At 41.9% G+C, this 14,469-nt stretch overlaps 1 protein-coding gene across 6 annotated transcripts in view; it reads right to left on the bottom strand.

Moving 5' to 3' along the window:
- The window catches only part of SESTD1 (SEC14 and spectrin domain containing 1), a 121,421-nt gene that overhangs the window by 91,466 nt on the left and 15,486 nt on the right, over window positions 1–14,469 (bottom strand). Inside the window, exon 1 of one of the 6 annotated variants that reach the window (XM_030580928.1) lies at window positions 1,454–1,576. The exons of the other annotated variants lie outside the window; for them this stretch is intronic. The gene's annotated coding sequence lies outside the window, so the exon portion shown is untranslated. Of the gene's footprint in view, window positions 1–1,453; window positions 1,577–14,469 lie in introns of those variants that run through there. 6 annotated transcript variants of the gene reach the window in all.

Below are 14,469 nucleotides of genomic sequence, written 5' to 3'. Positions count from 1 at the left end.
TGCATTTATCACCAAACTCAGACTTAAGACATACTGTTTGCAAACAAACAATCTAATTAATCCTTTCTGTTGCTTCATCATCTTTTAACCTATTGTTTAATGTACAGGTGGAGATGTTCCTGCTTTTCTCCCTCTTCTTTCATGAATTCAGCCCACATTCACAAAGAGCATCAATGAACCAAAACACATTGAAGGAGAGAATTCACCCAGCTCTGCAGCATAGCAAACCTCTCACAATCCTAATAATTTACACACAGTTTCTGCTGGGCCATGGGAGACGCACTGTGGTGGTTTAACTATCCAGTGCACCTGGTGAATTTTCTTGTTAATAATTTGAATAGACATTTCATAATAAACTGAAATTAGGACATAATAAACTGAAATGTAGCTGGCAACAAATGGATAAAACCTAAATATTAATAGCTACCTCTGCAGAGACCTTTTACGTCTACAAGAACGTTTTGTCAATACATGTTGCTTACTAAGGAGTCTGTTATACACACAGACCATTTCCCCCTCCCTACCATGCAAATTGACATAAAAAACAAATGGAACTGCTTTAATGTGCCATGTTCATTAGTAGCTAAAATCCATTACGTTACGAGAAATAAAGAGCCACCATTTGGATGGGTTATGGATACGTTAAGTCAGTTTACTTTCCTTTTCAACTGAAAATAAGAAGCCCAAGCTAACTGAAATACCTCTTCATTGAGGCAGTATGTATTGGGAAATTGCCTAATCAGACTAAAAGTCTGTTTTAACATAATGACAATTTTTCTCTGTTGCTATAACAAATCACCAAAACTTTCATTCTACAGCTAACAAGAAAAGTGACAACCTGGCTCAGGAAGGAGAAATAGGAGGCAGGGCAAGGGTAAAGGTCCAAACCACGACCACCACCACCTTTCATATGCACAAGAATTATCCTGCTAAGACATATCCTGCAAAAGGCCAACGTTATTTTATGCCAACTTCTACTCTGTAACTCAAGACGTTCCTTCCACCAAGGGTGGGCTTTTCTGGTTTCTGCATTTTCAAGGAACCAGAAAGAGCACAGCTCAAACATGTACAAAACTGATTACTTAAAATCTCAACTTTTTAAAACTAATATGTTAATTTTCTTCTGATTTGAATTTTAAGCTTCAAGGCAAGCAATACATCAAGTTTGAATTTTCTAGCGTCATTCATTTTTAAGTTATCCAAGAGTGAACTATCTGATTGGAACATGAGGAAATTTTCCATGCCCATGTAACAAAAAATGACGGAAATGGTTTGGCTCAGACTTTTTTTAAGTTATTGTTGGGCTAAGACAAATTTCAGCATAAAAATATCTTATTTGAAAAAGCTATGAATGCATGACTTCTGATAAAATCTAGACCTATAAGAAAATCAGCATCAGAGATAGCATGCACCACTTGAGCACATTTTATAAATAGATCTATCATACACACACCTATACAAATCTGTGTGTGAGTGCGCGTGCACAAAACCAATTATGGCCATGTCCCATCGTTGGTGGGGATTGAATCCACAGCATCAAACAGCACCAGAAGTATCTGAGCTACCACCACCTGAGCTAAAGGAGAACTTATTTAGTTGCGGCAATAAAAAGTTGTACAGTAAGCAGTGCCCGCAGGCAGAGGGAGCCACGATCACACCCACATCACTAGGTCAGTGCATTGTTTGTGTGCGCCTACATGCAGGAAAAAGGGAGAGAGAACACATGATGGTGTAGCGTGGCATTATGAAGGTTTTGCTAGCATGAATTTGGTAGGGATGTGTTACAAGTGATAAACCCACACAAGTAAAGCAGATTATCCAAAAAAAGTGCAAATAAATTTCTACCACCACAGTACCATATATTCTGTACATGCCACATTTTACAGAAAATATTTTAGAAATGTTTTCAAAAAATTTTAAAATCCTCAATACTTTGAATTATAGATCTTATGCTTTATCAAATTACTACTCTGATCTGGAGTACATTTTTAAATTCACATATAAATGCAAAACATGATGCTATAGTATATCTGACATACACTGAGTAGGGGAAGCGGAGCAGAAGAGCTAAATTTCCTTGTGCAAAATTACAAACTCTTCCTCTCAGTACAGCAAAAATGCTTCTTACTGCCAAATTAATTTAGTCATCAGGAACAAATGATCACACACCCAACAGAGGGTGGGGTGGTTTGATCACACCAGCAAGGAAAAGCAACCCCTGGGGTCCCGAGAGAAGGGAGGGTCAGGCTTGACTGCTCTGTGGCCTTCCCCTCTCCCACATCCAGAATGCAACTCACAAGTAGAGATCATTGTGGGGGTGGGGAGGGTAGACACTGAATTCTCCACCTTTCCCGTCTGCTGTTGGGAGGCTGGGGAAAGAGGGGAGAATTGATTGTCTCACGCTCCTCCTCTTCCTGTGTATAAAGCTCTGGGGCCATGCAGCAGCCATTCTGCTCTGATTGCTGCTGAAGAAACAGCAGCTGCCTGAAAGAAGCCATATTGACAACACTTTTGTTTTTTTGAGCTTTTACACTCATTTGCAAACACCACAAGCATGGTTAAGCTATGAAGCTGAGGGCCCCAGTTTCCGGCAGCGCAGGAGTGGACAGTTACTAAGGAAATTAACTTGCACCAATTGGCTCACTCACTGGATGACTTTTTTGGCAAGAAGATGCGATTTGGGTGAACTCACTCACCAATTAGGAACATTTCCATAGATGGCAGAATGCCTGGGGAGTCCTACTCACCCCCTGAAAAAAAGAGACAAGCCAGAGAATGACATACCTGGAAATCAAATTGGTAGGTGTATCACACCTAAGGAAAATCTGGACAAATTAGGTATGTTAACACAAGTGATGAAGGGTTTTGACAAAGTAAATCCAAAGCAGTTGCATGTAATTATGGGCTCTTTAAATTTTGCCCCTAACTGTCCTGGTCAGGGCTTTTGTGTACACTTAATAGCAGCCACCTTGGCAATTAAGGAACCTCATTATTTTGACAAAGAAAAAGAGGAAATACTTGAGAGTGGGAGGCATTTTTAAAATAGTTTAAGGGAGTGACATGATTGGATGCCAGCTTGAAATTTACAGGTACAATTGGATGCTACAGTGGGTGTTGGATCAGTAGAGGCTTTGCCCCCAGAGCAAGTTTTTGCAGGGAAGAGACAATGCTGTTTAAGGCAGAATTTGCTGTGGCTTTTCAGCACTTCTGGGATTAGTGAAGTCCCTTCTGGAGCATCAACAGGCCACTCCAAGCACACATTGGAACTGGAAGAGGTGCAGGTTAAATAATGGTCAATAAGCAGAAGTTGAAGCCCAGAACAGAACTAAGAGAACGCCTAGATGAGCAGTTATGCCCAATTAAATCCAAAAGAACATTTTCTGATTTGGTGTTCGTCAGAGCCAGCCTTTTATTGTATTATACTTGGATGCCAGTTACTTGATCAGAGATCCATTTGCTGCAGTATTAAGAAAGGTGTGAGCCTGCTTGGGGTACAATACAGCAAGATCTGGTAAGTATTCCTTCAGGAATGACGTGGCAACATCTGCAGCTTTGAAGGCATTTGATTTACAGAGGGGTCCAGGTGACCGGGCTCTGGATAATATAATGTTATTTAACCAATGCCCGTTCTTCAGTGGGGACTAGCAGGGCAGGGGGAGAATACAAGCTAAACCTCTTTTCTGCTTGCAATTTTCAGGAGACACTGGAAACAAGATGGATTTGCTGCACTTGATGATAACGCACTGAGCCCACAAGAGGGCAAGAGAACAGCAGGTGGATCAGAGCTGGGCTTCAGGCTGCAACAGTCAGCTTTGGATGGCTGCAGGGGAGGGGCGTACTGTGGCACAAGCTAATGCCTTTCCTGCACTCCCTGATGGGAGAATCACATTAATCTAATGCAGAGGTCAGCAACCTTTCAGAAGTGGTGTGCCGAGTCTTCATTTATTCACTCTAAAGTTTCACATGCCACTAATACATTTTAACATTTTAGAAGGTCTCTTTCTATAAATCTATAATATAACACTAAACTATTGTTGTATGTAAAGTAAATAAGGTTTTAAAATGTTTAAGAAGCTTCATTTAAAAATTTAAATTAAAATGCAGAGCCCCCCGGACTGGTGGCCAGGACCCGGGCAGTGTGAGTGCCACTGAAAATCAGCATATGTACCATAGGTTGCCTACCCCTGATCTAATGTCTTGATTATTCATTTAATAGAGAACGATCTTGGATGAATTATAGTGTCAGAATTTAATAGGAACGTAGGATGGACTATCCACTAACGGCTGGGCACCAAATGAGGTTTGGTTAGAGATGTTTGCAAAGCAGGTATTTCAACTCTGCTAGTGTGGCTTTTTTTTTTTTTTAAACCAAACTTTCTCCTCTCCATTCCCCAAAGGACAATGTGTTTATCGATTCCCTTCTTTTGACGAACAAACCAACCCACATGCCAACAGCACACTTTTAGCAAAAGATCACTTGTTAAGGAGGGAGATTAAGTTCAGTAATTCTTCTAAAATTGCTGACCTACTGAACTCAAAAAAAAGTTGTTTCCTATGTTGTAAGAAATTGGGCCTACAAATTTACTCAAGTGGTGAGTTCAACTGTAAAAAGTATGTAAAGATTCGTAAGATATCACAATAACCTATAACAAATGTTGATGTGAAAAGATATGAAAGGGAGACACAAATACTGAATTAGTCCAAACAAAAAAGCCTCCTAATATAAGCCAAGGACTGTATTCACATCCTGCATATTCACATCCTGCATGGTAAACAAGAGAAGTGTAGAATCATAAATCGGTGCATCCAAACTGGTGTGTCAGAAAGTAGGCCTAACTGGTGGACAAAATAGTGAGGGGATGGGCTATTCCACCCCCCAACATTCCCTTTGAGGGTCCTTAAAGAGATTTGGCAGTGGGGGGAGAGGGGGGAATTAGACACTGGAGCAAACTTCACCATCATAGCTACCACCCTCACAATCTCCTTGAACCCTAGGCTTTCGTCACACTCATCCTGAGAGATGTCCTGACCAGACTGGGACCTAGATGACATCACCACCTCCACCAGGTCCTGCTGAATCCCAAATACTACCTGGGATGAAACAGGATTGGACTTAGACAGCAGCTCCAGCACATTTCAGCTAACTTCTCTTTTCCCCAAAAGGACAATTACCATCTTTGATGCCACCCAAGAGACTGTCAAACAAGGTAGGGGGCAGAAAGAGTTTCCTTCTAAAACATCTCTCCAGTTACAGGGAAAGGGAATACAGGATGGTGTTAAAATGAAAGCATTATTTAATACTTTACATTGCAAATGCTTTAATTGTTTTTCCTCCTTTTCTTTATCTTTAATAAAAGGTTTAAAACAATTTGTAATGGTGTTTTTGCCAGGGTAATAAGCAGGCTGAGGTCTCTGTAAACCAAACTCCAGTATTAAACAGTGTTAAGTAACTGTTTAATATTGGACAATAACTGGGTTATGTTAACACCGTTAGCCTCATACTCCATCTAAATTAATACAACATTCAATACAAAAAAACAAAAGTAAGATGGATAATTTAAAAAGTGCATCAATATAGCTTTTAATTAAAAGCAGAAAAGGGAATACTTTAAGCACAGAGTACATGATGCACACGTCAGTAGCTCTGGATAACTTTTATCCCAGAATCTTAAAGGAATTAGCTCTGACATGCTGACACATATTTCATACGTGTTATGGAAAATTATAAAGAAACCATAGGACTGACGAAATTCATATACGGGAGTGGGGGAAGAACAATTCTGGCGATGACTGATTAGTAACAATAAATTTTAGTTCCTAATAAAATAAAGAAATGTGGCTTGGAGAAGAAGGGAACGGATTAAAGACCTAAATGACAGTAGAACAATAAATGTTGACAAGAACTGGTTTATGAAATAATCATAATGTAACACTTTTCATCCAAAGATCCCAAAGTGCTTTACAAATATGTCACAACACTCCTGGAATAGGAGGCAAGTCTCATACCCCATTTTACAGATGGGGAAACTGAGGCATGGGTTAAATGGACTTGCCCAAGGTCATACACTATGTCAAGTGACAGGACCAGGAGCAGAACCTAGATCTCTACTCCCAACCTCTGACCTCCGCATCAGACCACATATCAGATTGCAAAACTGGGGATGAAGGACATATGGTATAGCTAAAGAGCAACGCAAAACTAATTCAAAATTACTTGGATATGAATCATATGAGCATTGTCATATTGACAAAAGGCTGTCTGAAAGACCATAAACGAAAGTACTATCAAAAAGCAATGTACTAAATTGTTTGGAGGTTCCCAGAGAGATGTGACACAGGTCTGCATTAGGCCCTGATTTAGCATTTTCATTTAAAAACACAAAAATATTAACTGGGAAGTGTTGCAAATATCTTAAAAAATGCAACAGGACAGAAAGATTAGAAAACAACTACTAAATAAAATTCAGTCTGGAAAAAAACACAAGCTTATACCTCTGGTGAAAATGTCTGTTAAACAGAGACAATTCATGAGAGGGAGATACTTGGAAAGCAGCACTGCTGAAAGAAGCCTAGAGGAGACAATGAACAAATTAGATATGAGCTGACAGTGTGATAAAGTGCAAAAATGATTTTTGGCTGCAGATGAAAGAGTCTTCAATCACAGACCAAGAGTAAACAGTCTATTTCCATACTATTTCTAGGCTCTGATGAGACTGTATTTAGAACGCTACATACTGTCCAGGACAATTCAATCCTAAAAAAACATTTAAAAGTTGTAGAAAAGATAATAAGCTGCAGAATTTGGCTTATGAAGAAATCATATTCCATTATCTTAACATCTTGAGCACTGTGCAATATTATAATAATAAAATAAAAACAAGTGTCCAAAAAGCCAGACACTCTTTAAAACAAAAGAAAGTTAGTTTAAAAAAAAAAGAAAGAAAAGCAACAGCCCTAAAAAGAAGAGGGAGAACCCAGAGGAAACACCCTCCTCCCAAAACTGGCATCAATTAGCTGACCTGAAGACAGCTGCAGTCAGGTTCCCTTTAGCACTATACTCTTGTTCCTAACCCACCCAACAGAAATTTCTGCACAGAAGCAACAACAAACTGGGCAAACTCAGCTTAGAAAAGAATTAAGGTATGATCACTCAAGTGCTTCAGGGTTAAATCATTAAGTGCATTATAAACTAACAGTTATGTCTTGATCTTTCAGAAAATTAAATTATTCCCTCATCCCATTCCAAGAGAGGAAATATTACTGCAGGGCAACAGCCCAGCTGTAGTTATGGTTCAGACCAGGTTTCTATTTAAAGCTTGACTCTTCCAAGTGCACCAAAAACTATATAGTTACTTGGATTGCCTTGAAATCTGGTGTGCCTCATGGGTATGCGGAGTTCTCTTAGTGATCTAAATTGGGAGCCATTTGACCATGTGGTTCCTGAGATAGAGGCTCTGGAAAAAAATGTTTTTTCTTAAAGTTGAGAGATTCTGGCAACCCATTTTTGGTCAGAGAGATCAAACAAGGGCTCATTGCACCAAGATGCCCAGTACTCAAGGGTTACCCCAATAGAGTGCCTGCCACTCACCAGTTCTTTAGGGGAAATCAAATTAAAAGATTATTTCAAAAATATTTTGCTTTTCCAGTTTGGCTAGTTGCAAGACTCATGCATTAATTCTCATGCCAAATTTATTATACTGAGCATGCATGGACAGAAGAATTAACAGGACTGATAGCCTTCAAATTTTCATGCCAGCTAGACAGCCAAGGAAATAAGCAGGAGTCCTATGAACCTGACCCACTCAGCCAGTGTCAGTCTGAGTCCCACCTGGGGCAGAAACCTGGAAATGGCTGGGATACATTTTTGTTAAAACCTCTCTATTGAGGGAAAGTAATCGCAGGATGTTTGGTTTTTTTAAACTGATATGTGAATGCTTGTTGGCAGGATAAGGGCATTTTATGGGATGGAGGAGTGGAGGGAATGGGGATAGGTGGTAGGGGAGGTGAGTGGGGCTGGCAGGCTCAGGTGCTAGGAAGGGGACATGGGTGAGAGTGGCAGGACAGGGGGAAAAACAGGAGTAGGGTCACCTGTGGGCCCACATTCTTCCTCTGTGTACGCACCAATATATGGGTTGTCTGAGCCCCCACTCCTTACCCCTCCCTTGTAAGCTGGGATCTAGGGGATATGAGAGTCCCACTCTCTACCCCCATGTGTGCGGCAGGGTCTGGGGAGCTCCTGCCCAACCACAGTGATATGATTCTCCCCCATCTCCCTTCCCATGTAAACCAGTTTCTGAGGGGCTTGCTTTTCAGGTGGTGTCTAAGCCCTGCTCCCTGTCCCGTCCCCCCCCGATGTTTGCCAGAATCTGGGAGGCCCTGACTATAGATAGCTATCTATGGTGATGTGACCCCTCCATCCCTCTCTCCCTCATGTGAGCCAAGTTGGGGGTGGGTGGCGGATTGCTGTTTGGGGATTGTCTGAGCCCCTTTCCTTACCCCTCCCATCTGAGTCAGGATCTGGGGAAGACCTGACTCTCCAGGTGGGAATCTTAAAACATATGCTCAGCACATACACGAAGAACACACTGCTGGCACTGACTGAGTGGTTGAGAACAAGTATGCTTGACACATATCAGATGAGAGTAGGGTGACCAGACGTCCCGATAAAATCTGGACTGTCCCAACTTTGAGGAGTTTGTCCCACGTCCCAACCAGAGTACAGTTGGGACGCTATTTGTCCCGGTATTTTGTTTCCTGGTCTTTGGCGGCAATTCGGTGGAGAGTCCTTCAGTCACGGACGGTTTTCAGCAGCATTTCAGCGTGGTGTGCTTCTGTCTTTGGCGGCAAGGTTTATTACCCGCCGCTGAAATACCGCCGAAGACTGTCCACGACTGAAGCGCTTTCCATCGAATTGCTGCCAAACTCCCAGGCGAGTGAGTGTAAACAAACAAACAAAAAAAAACCAGCCCCTCCCTCCCCCCCGCCCCCAATATTTTCCCCTTAACATCTGGTCACCCTAGATGAGAGTTTCCATCACTGTGTGCAGGGAGGGAAGGCCAGCAAGAGGACACCCACTGATATGAATGGAGCCATTCACGTGCCTCAGAGGCATTGTTTTAGGTTGTATTCATAACCATGTGCTATTCTTTTTCATGGGAGAATATCACACTGAGGTGAATGGGCCACTTAACGTCTCTCTTAGCCTGCAACTTTGAAGTCTGAAATCTACTCTGGGTAGAAATCTGAGACTGAACTGTAAACATTTGGGAACAATCCACCTCTCTCAAGGTTGTTGAGGTTGGAGAAACGCAATCTGAGTACAGCAGAATATTCAGAACATGCTGAAACTATTTTTGACAAGAAAATAAGTTACACATGCAAATGCTCACTGGAAGGGGACAGGTGATCAGAGGTGCAAAAGTAGATGGTAATAGGGGAGGAGGGGTTTGGGTCTGCTGGGAGAGATAGGGGTATTATAGAGCAGGGGATGAATGGGTGATAGAAGGGGAAAGAGGGGCTGAGAGGTTCAGGAGAGGGGAGAAAACAGGAGGGGGTGGAGAGCAAGTTAGGGCTGGAGGGGGGCTGTCAGCCCTGAATTCTCCCCTTCCGTGTGTGTGGTGCAATCGGAATGACACCTTTGCAGGGGTCTGAGCCACTTTCCCTGCCCATGCAACTTTCACTCTGCCCTCTTTGGGCAATGCCCCACAATGCCAACACACACACACTCGCACTCTGTGTTTTCGCTTTATGGACAGGCAGTACATGCACTTGCCCTACACTCACAACACTGACCTTACTTCCCTGACAGAACACTCCAGCTGTAAACTTTAACCATTTCATAGCCCTGTGCAACCCTTTCACACAGGATACTGCCTAAACCTATACTTTCCCCTACCCATTGTTATAGCCACAGACTGCTTGCGTAGTCCAGCTTACCATTGACAATATCCATGGCAAGAGGATCCCAGTGCCCTGCTACTGATACAACTTACACAATTCTGTACTGAAATGATGTAGACTGGAATCTCAAAAGGTACACATATACCTGGTTCCTTGGATAACACATGTGATAGGGATCACCTCCTATCACAATCACAGCTCTTCCAAACTACTACAACTTGTTTCTCCACCAAACAATACAGCTACACTTAACACAGTAAAGGCAGCTGGAATTCATGCAGATAATTCCCAGTGGCTGTTGGCAGGTCTAGGGGTGAGGAGCTGAGGCTGCCTGGGTGTTTACCTTACCATCGTATTTCCTGATTCAGACATTTTGAGTTTTGCTGAACTCAACATTCTGGAACGGCATGAGCTATCACCAGACAAATTAATTAACTGATTTTTTTTGGGGGGTGGGGCGGGGAGGCATTTAATGGTTTTCTGGTTAAGGCATAGAATTAGAAGTCCGAAAAACTGGTTTCTATTTATGGTTCCTCTTCAACCTCCCCCATCTGTAAAATGGGGATGTTCTACATTACTTCCCTGTTTCATAGGAGTATGAGAGATTTAATTCATTAATGTTTTTGAGGCATTAAGACTATAAAGGAGTGCCACAGAAATGCTGACAAGTTACCAAGAAGGGGGATAATTAAATCCAAAGCTGTTGTAGCTTATGAATATAAGCAGAGATAATTTATAATAGTACAGATAACAATAGCCATTCTGCAATATTACGGAAAAATTGTCTTGTACGTGGAGAGAAATCCAGACCAACTCCTGAAATCTCAACCTGTTTCATATCCAGCTGTTTCATTCTCTGAATGCCAGAAGTATATAAACCACCATTAGAGTTCCTCAAGATGCTATCCTCAACCCAGAAGGCATTACTTCAGTCTTATCCTGGATCAGCTTAAATCAGCAATCCCTGATCCAAATTGAAACATCTGCCATAAAATCAAACAGCTGGAGGCTATGCACACACACACAAAAAAAGTAAAGAGACAGTGAGCCAAGAATCAGCAGCATACTGGAGTACCATAGCCCATATCCTCCAAAACAATTGGGAGGGAGGCAAATGAAACCCCACTAGTCATTTTTATCAATGTGTAGACTAAAGAGCAGTAGTCACTTAACTTGATTCAAAGTACTCAAGATATACAGCTTTGGAAAGGGGATAGACAGGATAACATAAGAAGGTCTGATGTATATGATTGGGGATATGCTTCTCAAGTTATAACACGCATGGGAACAAAAAAGGAAAATTGCAAGTATAAGAGCAGTTAAATCAGCCCATTGGCTCATCATTTATAACCTATATTTTTACTATCAAGATGGGGGGGGGCACGGCAAGAGGAGAACAGAGTCTTCATCCTTTAAAACCAATTGCTCAAAGGTTTTAACTCCACATATTTAATCATGGTTTATCTTATTTAAAACTGCTTTGTTCAATTCTAAACTGATTATATATTGAGGAAAAATACTAATTAAAAGAGAGCATACTGAACTTTTACATCATGCCTTTTTACCTCACAGCCCTTTTAATTCTTACCAAAGGATTAAGCAAACAAAAATGATAGATCTTGTAAATTTCAGCAGTGTGCAAGTTTATTTAAGTTTAAACTAAATGCAATATCATATCCATTCTGTTGTGTACACACTAATACAACAACTCCTCATTGAGCAAGCTGGCAATTTTAAATGAATTTGGGGGAACATAAGAGTTGCAACTAAACTTTCATCCAGAAAGGTTTCTCATGTCCAGGATGGAACTTCTGGTCAAAACTAAGAGAGCACACACCAGCCCAGAACAGCCAAGAGGCTGGTGGGATTGGCAAGCATCTGGGATGTGGGAAACCACGTTCAAGTCCCTACTCTGCCAGATTTGGCTATTCTGGAGTAAGCCTCTGTCTGCTTTTTCTATGAAAGGTCACGTTTGTATCCCAGGACAAGACAAGAACATTTTTGAAATATCAAAAGTTTTCATAGGACAGGAAAACCATTTGCAATTCAGCTGTACTCTTGACAAAACATACATGAAGGGACTGAAAACTGTACCCAACATCCATTAGCTGAAGGATTAAACCAATTTGCTAGGCTAAATCACACCAGAGCCCCAAACCATACCCCTGCCAAATTTATGCTTAGCAGCAATGCTGTTTGGACACCCAAGCGCAAGTGCATGAATTGGGAGCATGGTGTGTCTCCTGCCCTCCATCTTCTACCCCAGCCTCTTTCTTCATGCTGAATACTCCTTGGTTCACTCTTCCTCCTCCTCCTCCCACCATGAACCTTTCCCTCTTCCCCTCACCTCCATACTGCACATTCATTATCTCCTCTCTACCGCTTGCCTTGCCTCTTCCACTCTCTCCCCCTCATAACGTTGGAGAAAAAGAAAGTGAAAGGGATAGAAGGTGGTGAAGATAAATGTGGGGCAGGATGAGGAATAGGGAGAGACAGACAATGGAGAGGGAATTAGTGAATGAGGGAGCAAATGGAATTGGAAGTTTTAAATTTCAGCTCAGTTATTCATTTCACAGAGTGGGAGGGAGACAAAGACTGGAGGAACAGACACTGTAGAGAGTCCCCTCCCTTGGTTGGTAGCAGCAGTCATAGGGCAGGAGGGAGGAGGAGGAGAGTGCTGGAGTTAGGGTGACCAGATGTCCCAATTTTATAGGGACAGTCCTGATATTTGGGGCTTTTTCTTATATAGGCTCCTATTAGCCCCCCCAGCCTCTGTCCCGATTTTTCACACTTGCTATCTGGTCAGCCTAGCTGGAGTCCTGTCCCCCTGGCTGGGTGCAGGAGCATAAGGAAGAGGGGTTAGCCACAGAGCATCTTTCCTCATTTGAGGGGAAAAAAACGTAAAAAGTAACAACGCTAGCAGTTCCACTCCACTCCACTCCCTTCCTCACTCCAGCCCCATGGGGGGGGGGGAGTTGGGAGGGGGAAAGCCACAAGACATTGGGTCAGATTGAGCTCTGAATGTAAAAAACTAAGGGAAGGTCCAAGCAAGGAAGAAAACTCTACAGTCTTAATATTAACACTACTTCTCATTTCTATAGTGCTTTATATTTTCAGAGCATTGTGCAGACAAATCAACCTTCACAACACCTTGTGAGGTAGGTGGATATGAATTATCCCTATTTTACTTATGAGAAAACAGATGGAAATGAAGTGACTTGGTAAAGGCCACACTGCAGGTTAGTGGCAGAGGCAGTATTAGAATTTAGGGTTACCTGACTCCTAACTCTATGCTCAGTTCTTATGTTTGTTCTTATGTTCAGTCCTACAAACTGCACTGCCTTCCAAAGCTACAGAATTTCTGCCCAGTCATTCTAATGGGCATTAGATTCCTTATATTGTGGACAGAGCCCTCCAAACCCCCAGGCACCCTAAAATCCACAGAAAAATCCAGCAAATCTTTGGGTATGAAGAGAGGCCAGCTGGGTCAAATCTACACACCTATTTTTTTACAGGGCAGTTTATATAAGAAAATGCTGAAAGAATTAGCTCTTATATGAAGATATGTCTGACTTCATCAGGTGATAGTGCCATAGAGAGCAGCTCTCATCCAGCTTCACTCCTGGAGCTTATACACAGAGGGAACACGAACGATGCTGCATTGACTTAACCCCACTCCACGTAAGATTAGTGGAGCAAGGGTATCCAATCCTTTTGGCCTCAAGGCCAAGCATATAGTTGCAAAAGAGATCAAAAGAACCACAATCAATAATTTAGGATGGACTTGCTGCCCTGTTCAGGCAATGCTAAGGGAGGAGAAACCATTTGTAATTCCCCTAATGGAGATTCCCCCAGCCCTGCAGGAATAGCTCATTTCTACATTTCACTCCGATAACCCAGGTCATAGGTGACATATGGTCCCTTGGCCACAGAGTTGCTAGCTGGTGTAAATGACAGCAGCCTCCAGGCTGTTCTAGTCAGGGTTGAGAATCTAGCAGAGAATCATCAGGCATGATCTAGGGAGAACATTTTCAGTTGATAATCAAGTGCATATGTTCTTCCCAACACCATCACCCTTGAGGACTGCAGGTTTGACACCCCTTGACTAGTATAATAATCAAATTATAAAGTGACCCAAGACGTAGCTGTCACTATAAGAGACCCAACTGGTACAGGACTATTCACTCCTGCCCTCACTTTATTTAAGATGGTCAATATCCAGAAAGCAGGATGGGTAGAAAGCCATTGCTCAGGGAAAACAGCCTTAAAGAAAAAAAAAGGGACTATGCAATACACAGACAAGTAGATAAAAGGTCAATGGTGGTACATGGCAAGAATACCTCAGTGTTCAAACATTCCCCCCCAACCCTCCCTCCCCCAAGAAAGATTTTGTAGGGAAAAAACCTTAAAAACAAGAACTGATAAGTATATCGATATTGTTTTCAGTATTCTGAATTGCACTTTCTTCACCACTTGTCTGCCTTGAAATAGGATCTTTATGTATTTTGATAAAGAGAGATTTGAAGTTTGTCTAGTTTTTCTATATCCTTTATTGACAAACTGCATTGT

Source organism: Gopherus evgoodei, chromosome 11, assembly GCF_007399415.2.
Source record: "Gopherus evgoodei ecotype Sinaloan lineage chromosome 11, rGopEvg1_v1.p, whole genome shotgun sequence".
In the NCBI taxonomy this organism is placed as follows: domain Eukaryota; kingdom Metazoa; phylum Chordata; order Testudines; family Testudinidae; genus Gopherus; species Gopherus evgoodei.
Note: the sequence above shows the minus strand (reverse complement) of the source record. Positions and strands in the feature narration are given on the sequence as shown.